Source organism: Myotis davidii, unplaced genomic scaffold (genome assembly GCF_000327345.1).
Source record: "Myotis davidii unplaced genomic scaffold, ASM32734v1 scaffold1693, whole genome shotgun sequence".
NCBI lineage: Eukaryota > Metazoa > Chordata > Mammalia > Chiroptera > Vespertilionidae > Myotis > Myotis davidii.
Genome location: NW_006284386.1, coordinates 520,961 through 533,613, shown reverse-complemented (window position 1 = coordinate 533,613; position 12,653 = coordinate 520,961). Strand labels below are relative to the sequence as shown.

The window sequence follows — 12,653 nt, the reverse complement described above, 5'->3', positions numbered from 1 at the left end:
TGTGTGTGTGTGTGTGTGTGTGTGTCAGTGTCTATTGGTCTGTATGTTTACTATTTGGTTCGTTCTAAACTTAGTCTTATTCATACTGTCTGGATGAATTTGTGTATAGGCTGTTTTTATATTAGCAGCATAAATTTTAGTTCAGGATATTTTGAGCCAGGTAGAGTAGCCAAGGGAACAATTATATAAGAAAACAGTGCCATTTCTCAAAGAAGAATTTCATTTGAAGGCCCACAACATATGCAAGGTAAGTCTTATGAGGCTTGATTAGACCTAAAACAAAACAAAGAATCTCCTTATGTAACCATTTGCTTAAAGGAAAAGATCAACGGAGAAAATTTGTTTAGTCAGACCTTTTTTTGTTTCTTTGTTATGTGTGCAGGATTTTTCAAGGGCAACCAGAGGATGACTAATATCAGTAGACTAAAAGGATTGTGAAGGATCAAATGGATACATGGATAGATGAATAGATGAATTGATCAGTAGATTATATATTTAAATAAATTTTAGTAGCTATCCATGTAATTTTAAGCTTTCCTGATAAGTGATTTTCAACTTCCATTTTACTTACGTTATACTCATATAAATTACAGAAATATATGAACGGAGAACTTGAGAAACAGCATTTAGCTTGAATTGTTGAATGTTAAATCTGGTGTCTAAAGATACATTAGAGCTGTTTGTCTTCCTATTTTGGTTTTCAAAAGTTAAAGCCGTATCCTCCTCCTCTGGGTTTAAGTAAATATCTTGAACTGCAGATTGATTCACTATTTTATATCTCGAGAGGGAATAAGTACTGTAAATTCTTTATCTGATAATAAGTAAATTACTTCAACAACTATATGGCAGTTACCTTGTTTCAAGGTTAAATCTCTTGCCTTTCCTTCTCTGATAAGCATTCTTTCCTGCCCAATGTGTAAGTTATGGTACTGAACATGAATTACTTGAGAATGGCCATCAGATTTACATGAAAAACAATTTTTTTTCATTCTCAGTTTTTTGGTTTGGGGATTAATACCGTGTTTTGTGTGGTCCTTTAGTAATGCTGAGTATGTTCATAAATAGGAATATTGTAAACATGTTTGTGAGTGACAAGGCAGGAAATCCTCAAACATAACCTTGGATTATATAACTGCCCACATTGCAATACTTAATGTGCAAATTTAATTTTATTGCTGATTGGATTATTCCTTCAATATGTTAATATTGTCCTGTGGCTGAATACACCACCTACATTTTTTAAATTTTGAGTTTGGTTCTTGCATCATATATTTCAATTTAATTCCTGATCCCCCTGTTTTCAACATTTTCTTCTACAGTTGGCCTGTGGCCACACAACAGCTTGCACCATTGAGGAGTCTTTGTTGCTCGTTTAGAAAAAGAAAAGTAATTTCAAACCCTCATGAACTTGGCCTGGACTCTTTTTTTTATTTCTCTCTTTATGCAGATAATTAAGCACTTTAAAATGAAAATCCAGAGCCTTCTGTATCTCTGTGTTACAGATGAATAGTTATTCTTCATTTAGGGGGCACTAGAGTGTGACTATTTGTCTACAAGGGGATTGAAAACTATATTAAAATGTATGGGGCTGTAACTTTGCATATCATATTTAAAATAACAAATAAAATATACAGCAATTTATTATAGAGAAAAAGTTCGAATATTGAGTTGAGCTGGTTAAAAACTCCAAATTAATGAATTACAATGATAAAACTATTACTCAAATAATTTGTTCTTCCCTTGGAAGACTATGGTCTATCATTGAAACTTTGGAACTTCTAGAAAATGACAAACAAAATGCGTAATCATCATATGTATATATGTTATATGAATTCTGCTGCATACTTAATATTTTCTACTGTTCTGGAAGATTCAAAAGAGGATATTTTATGGTGGGATATTTGACTCTGTTTTAAAATTAGAACCATGATTCTAGTTCAAGTAAAGGATACTTTGTACTGAATGATCTTTCCATTGTTTCTATCCACTGCCAATAAATTGTGTGGCTTCAGGTCACTGGCCCTTTAAATTGAAAACTACAAGCACAAGTATGGGAGTAGCTTCCTTTGAAAGTAACCTTACCTACTTAAGCAGTAATCTCTTTATAAGCACTGTGAGTTCAAAAACTGAATAACACTGCCACGCCTGTGGGCTTTTAGAAAAGCTATAGTTAGCAGCAATGGCATGAGGGCCAGAGAACATATAGATTGAATATACAAATTGAATCTTCACCAAATCTCCAGATAGGGCTAAGTCCCATAGCCTGCTATGTTCACCCTTACTCTTTCAATAATATTGATCAAACACTTATAGTGTGCTAGGCATTGCCAGGCCATGAAAATACAACATTGCACATTATAGGAAACTTGACCTCTAGCTGTTGACAGTCTTACATGTCCACACTTCTCTGTCTTGCTGTCCCCAGGGCTGAGGTCATGTCTGGTGTGTTAATATCTATGTGCCCCTCATACTGTGCAGCACATAGTAATATGTAGACACTGAGTAAGTATGTGTTGAATCACAGAGTATTATAGCTAGAGACCATGGAGATCATCTTGTCCAAACTCTTACTTTTACTTAAGATTTTAAAAGGGATATTGTTAAATAGAAGTTGTTTGTGCTTATAGTTATACATTTTTCTTCATATAAATCTCAGGAACGTAAGTAACATTGAGTCACTTTTTTAGAGCATGCATGTAAATTGTAATCAGTTTTAGAAGGGATAATCTCACCTTTACAAAGTAAATGTCAAAAAATTGAACAACAATTACAAAAGAATGAAACCTCTCCTCTGAATGGAGCAACCCAGCCTATGTCCTGCCTCCAGAAGCATAACCAGTGGCTTTAGAAGGAAGCTCATCAGCTCTGTCTCCCTCGCTCTACCCAAAGTTGGTTGCTTGTTCCTAATGTGGGGGAAGAAGAAATTGTACTCTACCCCTCTAGGTTCCCCCAGCTGGTCTAATAAATAAATTGACATGAGATAGATTAACAAGAGAAAAAGAACCAAATTTAATTCTGTATGTACATATGGGAACCCTACGTATGTGAGAGATTTAGAGACCGAAAGAGTAACGAAGCATATATGGCATCTTGAGCCAAGGAATGAGGAACATGCCTTTCCAGAGCTTCAGAGGGGAGGAATGCCATTCATAGAATGATAATAAGAACAGGTGTTTAGTAATTAGAAGTTTGTTGCCTGGCTGGTATGGCTCAGAGGTTGAGTGTCCACCTATGAACCAGATTCCTGGTAAGGACACATGCCCGAGTTCTGGGCTCAATCCCCAGTGGGAGGCGGCATGCAGGAGGCAGCTGATCCAGGATTATCTCTCATCATTGATGTATTTTATCTCTTTCTCCCTTCCTCTCTGAAATCAATTAAAACATATACTTTAAAAAAAGAAGTCTTATGTATGTCATAAAAGGTTATCTCTGGTGATTCCTCTTATTGCACACCCCCAATTTAAATTTTTTAAGGGAGAAGTCAAAGGTTCCGTTGAGCCACAGGGTCTCGATTGCCTTTAGCTTAAAATAATCCACATGCCAAAGTGGTACATCTTGCGGAGGCCTGTTCTGAGCCTTTTAATGACTCAAAAAAAAATATATGGAAAGAGTAAAATAAGCAAAACTAATTGTATAAGACTACAAAACATGAAGAAATGGGGGAAATTCTCTTATACCTCATTATAGGATCAAGGGGGATGGTCTATCATGGATATAATAGCCTTATATGTTGAAATGCTAATTGTTCAAACATCTTGATAAAATTTGTGAGGAAATTATTTCTGTTTCTCTAATTTTTTTTAAGTCAAAATGCTTAGTATTCATGCTGATATGCTCATCATAATAGTATTGGAAGTTTTAGCTGTACTGCTTGTACGGTGGATTGAAATAGAATCTATATTCTTTTTAGTAAGTTATAAAAATGATAATATTCATCTCATTTATTGAATATTTATACTGTATATCACACATTGCCTAATTTTATATACGTGAGTTTTAAAAAATATTTCTGTTTATTATTTTCCATGTCTGATAATAAAATTGACCACAGTTGTTTCTGAGTCATTGTTGTGAGCTCAGGTTGGGTCAGTATAATTTCAACAACTCAGTTATTTGCCATAGTCTTTTGTTTTTCATTCACTAATTTCTAGGGATTATCTCATTTTATTTTATCTTTTTTAAATAAACTTTTTAAAAAAATATATTTTGTTGATTTCAGAGAGGAAGGAAGAGGAGAAAGAGATAGAAACATCAATGATGAGAATCATCCATCAGCTGTCTCCTGTATGCCCCCTACTGGTGATTGAGCCTGAAGCCTGGGCATGTGCCCTGACTGGGAATCAAACCATCATCTGGTTTATAGGTCAATGCTCAACCACTGGGCCACACTGGCCGGGCTCTTTTTATTTGTTAAGTTACCAGGAATTACGTAGTGTGTGCTAGTGTTTAGCACAGATGGCAAATATTGGTAGGGTGAGGTTCAGAATCACATCTAGTTTTAGTTTTAAAAAATAACCCATGCTTCAGAGACCTGAGAGGGAGCACTGTGAATGGACTATTTGCCTTGACAGTATATGTGGATTTCAATTTTTACAGGTTTTGTCTTCTTGAGAGGTTTTCTTTTCTTCTAAATCAAAGCATAACTTTTACTTATTGCTCTTTCCTCTTTCTGACTGGAGAGGCCATTGTTAAAGGAGAGCTTCTTGGACTTCTAAATATTTGTCCTGATCTATTCTTCACATCCTCTACTGTGGAAAAAGCACATTAAACACAATGTTGACCTTACTGCTTATATCCTGTTGACAAATTTCTTACCACATTTACTCACACAGATTTTGTCAATGGCAGGGCTGTCTATTGCACCAATCAGCTTAGCTTTTTGATTGACTGCTGGCTAAATCATTTCACCAACTGGAGGACAGGGAGTGACTGAGCAGCAGGGGCACTATTAACACATTGACAAGAAGAGCTGACAGAACTCTAATGACATTAACACCCTGTCAACTAATATCAACACCTGGGATTTACTCATAGTAGGAGGGAGAGTCATTTGAAGCGGTTAAAAATCTACTTACTGAGTAAGCACATTGTCCTTACCAGATAATTCAAAACAGATCAGGGGGTCTGCCCTGCACTGCAATTATGTTAATTTCCCCACTATTATTTATTAAGAGAATAATTTCTAAAAAGATGAAAAAATTCACATATTATTCAACCAGAGTAACATTAATCACCTTTGAGAGCATGGCAGTAATAGATTTTAGTGAAAGGATGAGCCATACTTTGTAATGTAAATGCCATATAAAATTGACCCAAAAAAAGAAGCCTCAAGAACAAAGCCTTCTTTTATATGAAAATAGTAAGTCAGGTTATTTTCTAGTTCTTTAAGAAAAAATGGAGAGCTGTACACTACATTGGAAGGAAGTTCACTGGCCCTGACTCTCGAGTTTTCTTACCATCAATTGCCTGCTGATGTCAAATAAAAAAATTGGGAAGTTCAAAGCAAAACTTTTGTAAATGAGACTGCTCATGGAGAGAGAGTTCAGGATTTAAAAAAACAAATAAAAAACTTAAAAAGTACATGGACAGTAATGGAGATAATGCATACATTGAAAAGCAAAATGTTCTAGAAAACCACATGGATAAAATACTGCTCTTTTAAAAATGAGTCTTCACATTCTTTAAAATATACACTTCATAATGGTATTAGGAGAATTTTTAGTTCAATTACTTGTGCACTGATTTGAAATAGAAGGTATAATCAATTATAATAATATAAAAGTAAAAATGATAATAAAATAGTATTAATAACAACTGTTTAGTGAATGTCATGTGCCAGTCACACTGCTAGGAATATATATATATATATATATATATAGCCTCTTTTCCTATCTTCCTAAATTGGATAACTTTTTCTTTTTGAATGGCTTATAAGTTAATTATATATATTATACACACTATACGCACACACATACAGGGTTGGGCAAAAGTAAGTTTATAGTTGTAAGTACACGAAATGCAGAGTTTATTCATGTGTTATTATTTATTAGTTATTGTATTATTTTCCATATGAAAAGCTGTAAACCTACTTTTGACCCATCCAGTATATAAATGTATGTGTGTGTGTGTGTATAATTTCTTGTGATTTTTAATGCAATTCTAACCCCATTTTTAATATGTGAATATTGAGGCTGCAAAGCTTTATAGTTCAACCACATATGTAAGATCACGTATGTAATAAGTCTGGTTCATGAGGGTGTGGTGGAGGAACAAATGTTCCTCTACTAGCCTCAGGGTTCCTTTGTCTGGTCTAATAATTAAATCTGTATGAGACGAATGAACAAGAGAAAATAACCAAAGTTAACACATGCACATGCATGGAAACCCCACATACTACAGGAGACAGAAAGGGACAGTGGAGTATGGGTGGCATTCTGAGCTAAGGAGCACCTTGAGCTGCAAAGGGCAGGAAGGTCATTGCGGGACCATAGGAAGAACCCATGCTGCCCAGCCAGGGTTGCTCAGTGGCGGAGCATCCACCTATGAACCAGGTGGATGGTTTGATTCCCAACCAGGGCACATGCCCCAGCTGCAGACTCGATCCCCATTAGGGGGCGTGCAGGAAGCAGTTGATCAGTGTTTCTCATCATTGATGTTTCTCTCTCCCTCTCCCTTTCTCTCTGAAGTCATTAAAAAGAAAAAAAAAAGGAAGGGAGGGAGGGAGGAAGGGCGGGCAGGCACAGTAAGTAAGTAGACATTTTCTGTACCCGATAGATATATCATAAAAAGTTATTACTGGTGATAATTCTTATTAGGAGCCAAGTCCCTAATTTAAATCCTTTAAGGGAGAGGTAAAAGTTCTCTTGAGTTTGCAGGATCTTGATTACCTTCCGCTCAAAATATCCACATGCCAAGGAGTCACATTTTGGGGAGGCCTGTGCTGAGCCCCTACAAGGGCCAGGATTGAAGTCTTGGTCTTTCAGATTCGAATCCTTATGCTTGTAACCATGGTATCGTGCTGCTCATGTGGTTAGAAAGCTTTGTAAGTCTGAGATGAATTCCACATTTGTTCACTGTGAAAGTATGGCCTCCTTTCCAATCTCCTTAAATTGGATAAGTTTTTCTCTTTGAACAGTTTGTAAGCTAATTTTAAAATTAGCTGCTCACTTATACCATCTCCTCCAGAAAGCCTTTCCTAATCATAGCAATCAAAATTAATTTCCCTGTCCCCTGTGTTCTCATAATATTTTAATAATGTGATTATTGTACTTGCAGACTTGCCTGTACTCTGCTTATATGAATGTCTGTTTTGCATACTGGGTTATAAAGTCTTTTGAGATACAGATCCTTATTCAACTCTAAGCACTCTACAACAAACAGCATAATGCTTTTTAATACATGTTTATTTAAATAGGTTAGAGTTACTTGTATAATGTCTTAATACATGTTTATTTAAATAGGTTAGAGTTACTTGTATAATGATTAATGTTAACATTCTGGCAAGTAAAGATAAAACATTAGCTATATGTTATCCTAGGCATCACTTCAGTTTGACAAAAAAAAAAAGGGATCAAACATTTTTCCAGTGTTATTCCTTTGTAACAATTTGATTTAAAATGTGGGTATTTATTAAGAATTATCTCTTAAACTCTTTGCTGAAAATCACATTCTAAGAAACTGTCTGAATGGAGCACATATTTTTAGAATCAGTCAGCACAAAAATTTTCTATTTTCTGTTTGAACTTTGGTCTGAAATTACATAGACTATGAGCTATATTTTTCTAACTCTGTTTAGGGAATTGATAGACATTTTGTACATGATGCTAATGATGAGAAGAGAATACATTACTCAGTTAAAGGGTGCATAAACCCTTTCAGGCCATGAGATTCTCATCTGGGAAATCATCTTTGTCAGAGAATAAAACAGGACAATTTGTTTGAAAGATGACAAGTCCTCATCTTTCCCACCAGAAGCTAAGTTTTAAGTGATTAAAACCTTTTTTCTGGCGTTTATTTATATTGAATAGAAATGGTATTAAAAAGAGAAGCTTGGAAAAAGTCAATGACCCAGTACGGTTATGTTTTTGTGTATGCTTGTGTTCTGGAAAACATGTAGCACTTACCCATATCTGCATATAGATATAGACATAATTTGAAGCCCTTTTGCTATTCACAAGAGCACAAATTGAGTAACGTAGTAAGGAATCTATGAGTTTGTTTCCTTTTGCTTTAATTTGAAATTTACTCAAACTCTCTTTATTTTCAATTATGAAGGACATGCATGGTATGTTAAATACACACAGTTTATAGGCAATGATAATGATGTTAGTATAATATTCAAGTAATATACTCTTGCAGCAAAATCTAAATCATGTACTATTTTCATAATGTAGAAAATAGATCAGTATCATTTTCTTTTTTTTTTTTTCTTTTTTTTTCCAGCAGACAGTTGGGGTTTATTTACAAGGGAGGATATACGGCTGCTAATGACAGCACCTGGGGGACACAAAATTGATAGAGGCTGAAATTCAAGAGGAGAGAAACAAGGAATTCAAATGAACCTGCACAGCCCCAATAAACTGGAGGCCATAGCCTGTGCAGTAGGAACTTAGTTTTAGAAAGCTTTCTGATCGAACAAATGAATAGTGTGAGGCCAGGTTCTATAATAGAAGTCTGTTTAGTTATTTCTAGTTAGAATCTATTTGAGATATAGTTTATGAAAATTATAGCAAGTCAACAGCTTTCCATTGAATATTCCCTATTCTTCTGGCTTTACACTTTAAGATATAGAAAGTGAATTAGCTTTATAAGGTGCAGACTGAAGTTATCCAATTGAACTTAGATGGTGGATACACACACACACACACACACACACACACACACACACACACACCTCTGCACCTCATAAGACAGACCCTGAGAATTATTGTCAGCTTGAGATGATTATATCTCAACTACTCATTCAAAGCTAAGGCACTCACCAATGGTGAGAATAGAAAATAAACGGGGCGTGGGGGGGAGAGATTGATTTTCATTTTATCTAACTTATTCTTTTTTTAAAATCTAAATTCTAAGTGTTCTTTTCTTAAGACTGAAATGAAAAGGCACATTCTTTAAAATGTAGTAAATGCCTATGGAAGAAGCAGGATGCTTGCACCTCATTATTCCAGGAGTATCCAGATGTTTGGTATTAAACAAATCCCTGGCTTTTCACTTTAATAGAAGAGAGGAAGAAACAACAAATGAAATTTGAAGAGAATTGTATACTCCATGAAAGCTGATATTGTGAGCACTAGGACACCTATAAAGTGAGATTAACATATGTTTCCTGCTTTCAAGAAGGAATGTCAAGGAGGTGAAACCCACAGAAAGAAGACAGCAACAAACCATACAAAATGATTTCAAAGCTAAATGAGTGTAGTGCAGGCTATAAATGAAATAGTCATTTTGACCACAGTTGGGAATTACCTTTGCATCTTCCTTATTTTGTTGGAAATATATTCTCAAACTAAGCAAGAGACCTAAATGAAAAGTTAAGTATGGAAATGCATTCCAGAGCCTAATGGAAATGACTTGTATATTAGCTGTTGTTTTGCATTAGCTATCTCCCTTAGCACAGATAATTAAAAACTGGCTGTACCAACAGTTTCTCTAGGTTCAAAACTAAGTTTCTTTCCATGTTTGTATCAGTCAATCAGCATATATTTATTAAGCAGCTACTGCAGAACTTAGCCCTGTACTGGTTACCATGGGATTGAAGCATTAAAATGAAGCACAAAATATTCTCTTGCTTTAAAGAACCTTAGCATTTAATTAAGAGCATGCCTATGAGAAATAAATCACTGAAAGGATAGTGTTTAATAAGTTCAGTTGTGTGGCATTGGCTATAAAAGCATTAAGGGTTAAGTAGGCAGGGGAAGTGGTTTGGAGCATCTTCATGGAGGAGATAAGATTAACCTCTTGCAGAAACAGCACTGTCTCTGCGTGGAGGAGGTTTACTATGTTGGCTTTGTGGTGATCATCATTTTGTGCTCCCAGTGCCTGGCACATAGTCAGGCTCAATATATGTCTGGTAAATGGATGAATGCATGATTTGCTCTCTGCTGACATTTTACTTCAAGGATATTGGAGTATTTAATAGAGATGGTAGTTAAATCTATTTTGTTACATCCTCTCACAGGTCATCCAAAATGTGATTCTGTCTGACTTTGAAATTCATTTAATGTCTTTATTTAAACAAACACTCCCAAAGCCCCTCACTAATTATGTCTGGTTAGGTAAATATTAAAATGATTTTGCATTTCAATAACTTGCCCAAACTGGGCTGTATGCATATATTCTAGGATTGGTTGAAGGAGAATCAGAATTTAAGATTTGAAGTGATCAACTAGATTTTATAGGCTGTTTTATATTTACAAACAGGAATTTTGATCACTAAAGTTTATTTTGTTCAGTGATTCTCATTATAGAATTAAATAGCTTGACTTCACAGTGCATGTTAAAAATAAGTAATTGGTTATAGGCATTGAGATGCCATATTATGGGGCATATGTGTTACATTATTTAACATATAAATCTAAAAACTCAGATATCAATACACATTTGACACAGTTTGCCCTCTGCTCTTGTTTGCATCTGCCCTTTGCCCACACATCTATTTAGTCATTCTTTTCATGTAGGAATGTGTGTTGTGAAGGAAGCATTGGGACTGGTTAACAAAAAATGAGTAAGACATGGATCTTTCATTTTAGAAACTTATAAGTTTGGAAACAGAGCCAACAAAATACCCAAATGATTACAAGGCAATATGGGTATAAATGCAATATAGATTGTGGAAAGTTCATTCTATAAAGTAATAAAACCTAGTACAGCCTTAGAGGTTTTTGGGCTGCATAGAGCATTCACATACACCATCTTAGTAGTGGTTCGGAGCAGTGGAAGATCACTTCTGAGCGAAAGCTCAGGGGAAGGTTTTGGGGAGAGTTACAGAACAAACACCAAAACTCAATCAGTAAAGATAAAAAAAAAGGTGTTGAGAGAACATCAAGTACACCTGTTTGACTGGGATGATGAAAGTTATTACTAGGAAAGTGTAAAAAATCAAATTTCAAATATCAAGAATACTGGTCTATAGAGATTGGTGGGATGTAAAGAGCTCTAAGGCAAATAATTCTTTTTTAAAAAATAAATATATTTTATTGATTTTTTACAGAGAGGAAGTGGGAGGGATAGACAGTTAGAAATATTGATCAGCTGCCTCCTGCACACCCCCCACTGGGGATGTGCCCGCAACCAAGGTACATGCCCTTGACTGGAATCGAACCTGGGACTCCTTAGTCCACAGGCCGATGCTCTATCCACCAAGCCAAACCGGTCAAGGGGGGCAAATAATTCTTGTTCTCCTTCCTCATCCTACTTCCAACTACTACATTGTGTTTACCTGACGGGGATGCACATAATGGTGACTAGTCATTCCGCTGGTTGCTCCACTGTTCGGTCGATTGCATATTAGGCTTTTATTATATAGGATGTGCATGCACATGTGCACATGCCTTTGATGCATTGGGGGCAACCTGGTCAGGTGGTTACATACATTTTAGAGCAGTTCCCTGACTTCTGGGCTATGGTCCTCTTCAGCTCCTACCCTTCAGGAATTCAGGGATAGTCAACCTTCCATTTCAAATGTTTCACAGTGTGGTACCTTGATGATGGAATGATGATGATGTGGTTAGTTGCAAATCCAGTGCATAGTTTGCATAGTTTCTTGTCCAAGGCCTTACTGGATTTGTGCTTTTAGTGGAGTTTTGGGTTTTTTTAAATATATTTTATTGATCTTTTACAAAGAGGAAGGGAGAGGGATAAAGAGTTAGAAACATTGATGAGAGAGTAACATCGATCAGCTGCCCACTGGGGATGTGCCCGCAACCAAGGTACATGCCCTTGACCGGAATCGAACCCGGGACCCTTGAGTCTGCAGGCCGATGCTCTATCTGCTGAGCCAAACCATTTAGGGCTTTAGTGGAGTTTTTAAAGTTAGAATTAGAAATCTCCAAAATTGAACCAAATACTGAAGACATTTTATATTGCAAAAACTCTGTTAACTTTTTTCTCCCAAAGTGGCATTTACTATTGGCTAGGAATTGAATATGGGTGTTTTTAAAGCTATGTCAGGTTCAGTTGAAAACCTAAAGTTCTACTAACCTTGTGGAAGCTGGAATTTTTCAGCTGAAGAGGTTCCAATAGATTTAGATATTTATCCAAACCGAACTTTCAAAGCATCAGAGATTTGCCCATTACTAGTTTACATAGAGCTTAACTACAGTGGTTTCCTCTTTCAACATTTACTTTTTTTTATTTGAACAGCTTAATCGAGAGCTATAAAAACACTGGATCAGTCGTTTCAAATAAAAATGCAATAGAGCTGCCATGGGTTAGTCCTACAGAAGAAAGCCTGCTGCCTGCAGGAAGTTTAGATGTTAAAATGATGGGTTTTTAAATACCAGAAGATCAAGTTTGGGATTGCAAAGTTATAGCTTTGAATTGCAAATTCATAAAAACCTAGCAATTCTTTTAATTTGCGTGTGTATGTGTGTGAAATGCCAAAAGAGTAATAAGATTAACATTATTGATATGTTAATTAAAGGAAGATTTCT

At 35.7% G+C, this 12,653-nt stretch overlaps 1 protein-coding gene across 1 annotated transcript in view; it reads left to right on the top strand.

Annotated features, from left to right (window-relative positions):
• The window catches only part of DIAPH2 (diaphanous related formin 2), an 870,032-nt gene that overhangs the window by 549,619 nt on the left and 307,760 nt on the right, over positions 1–12,653 (top strand). The gene's annotated exons all lie outside the window — the stretch shown is intronic.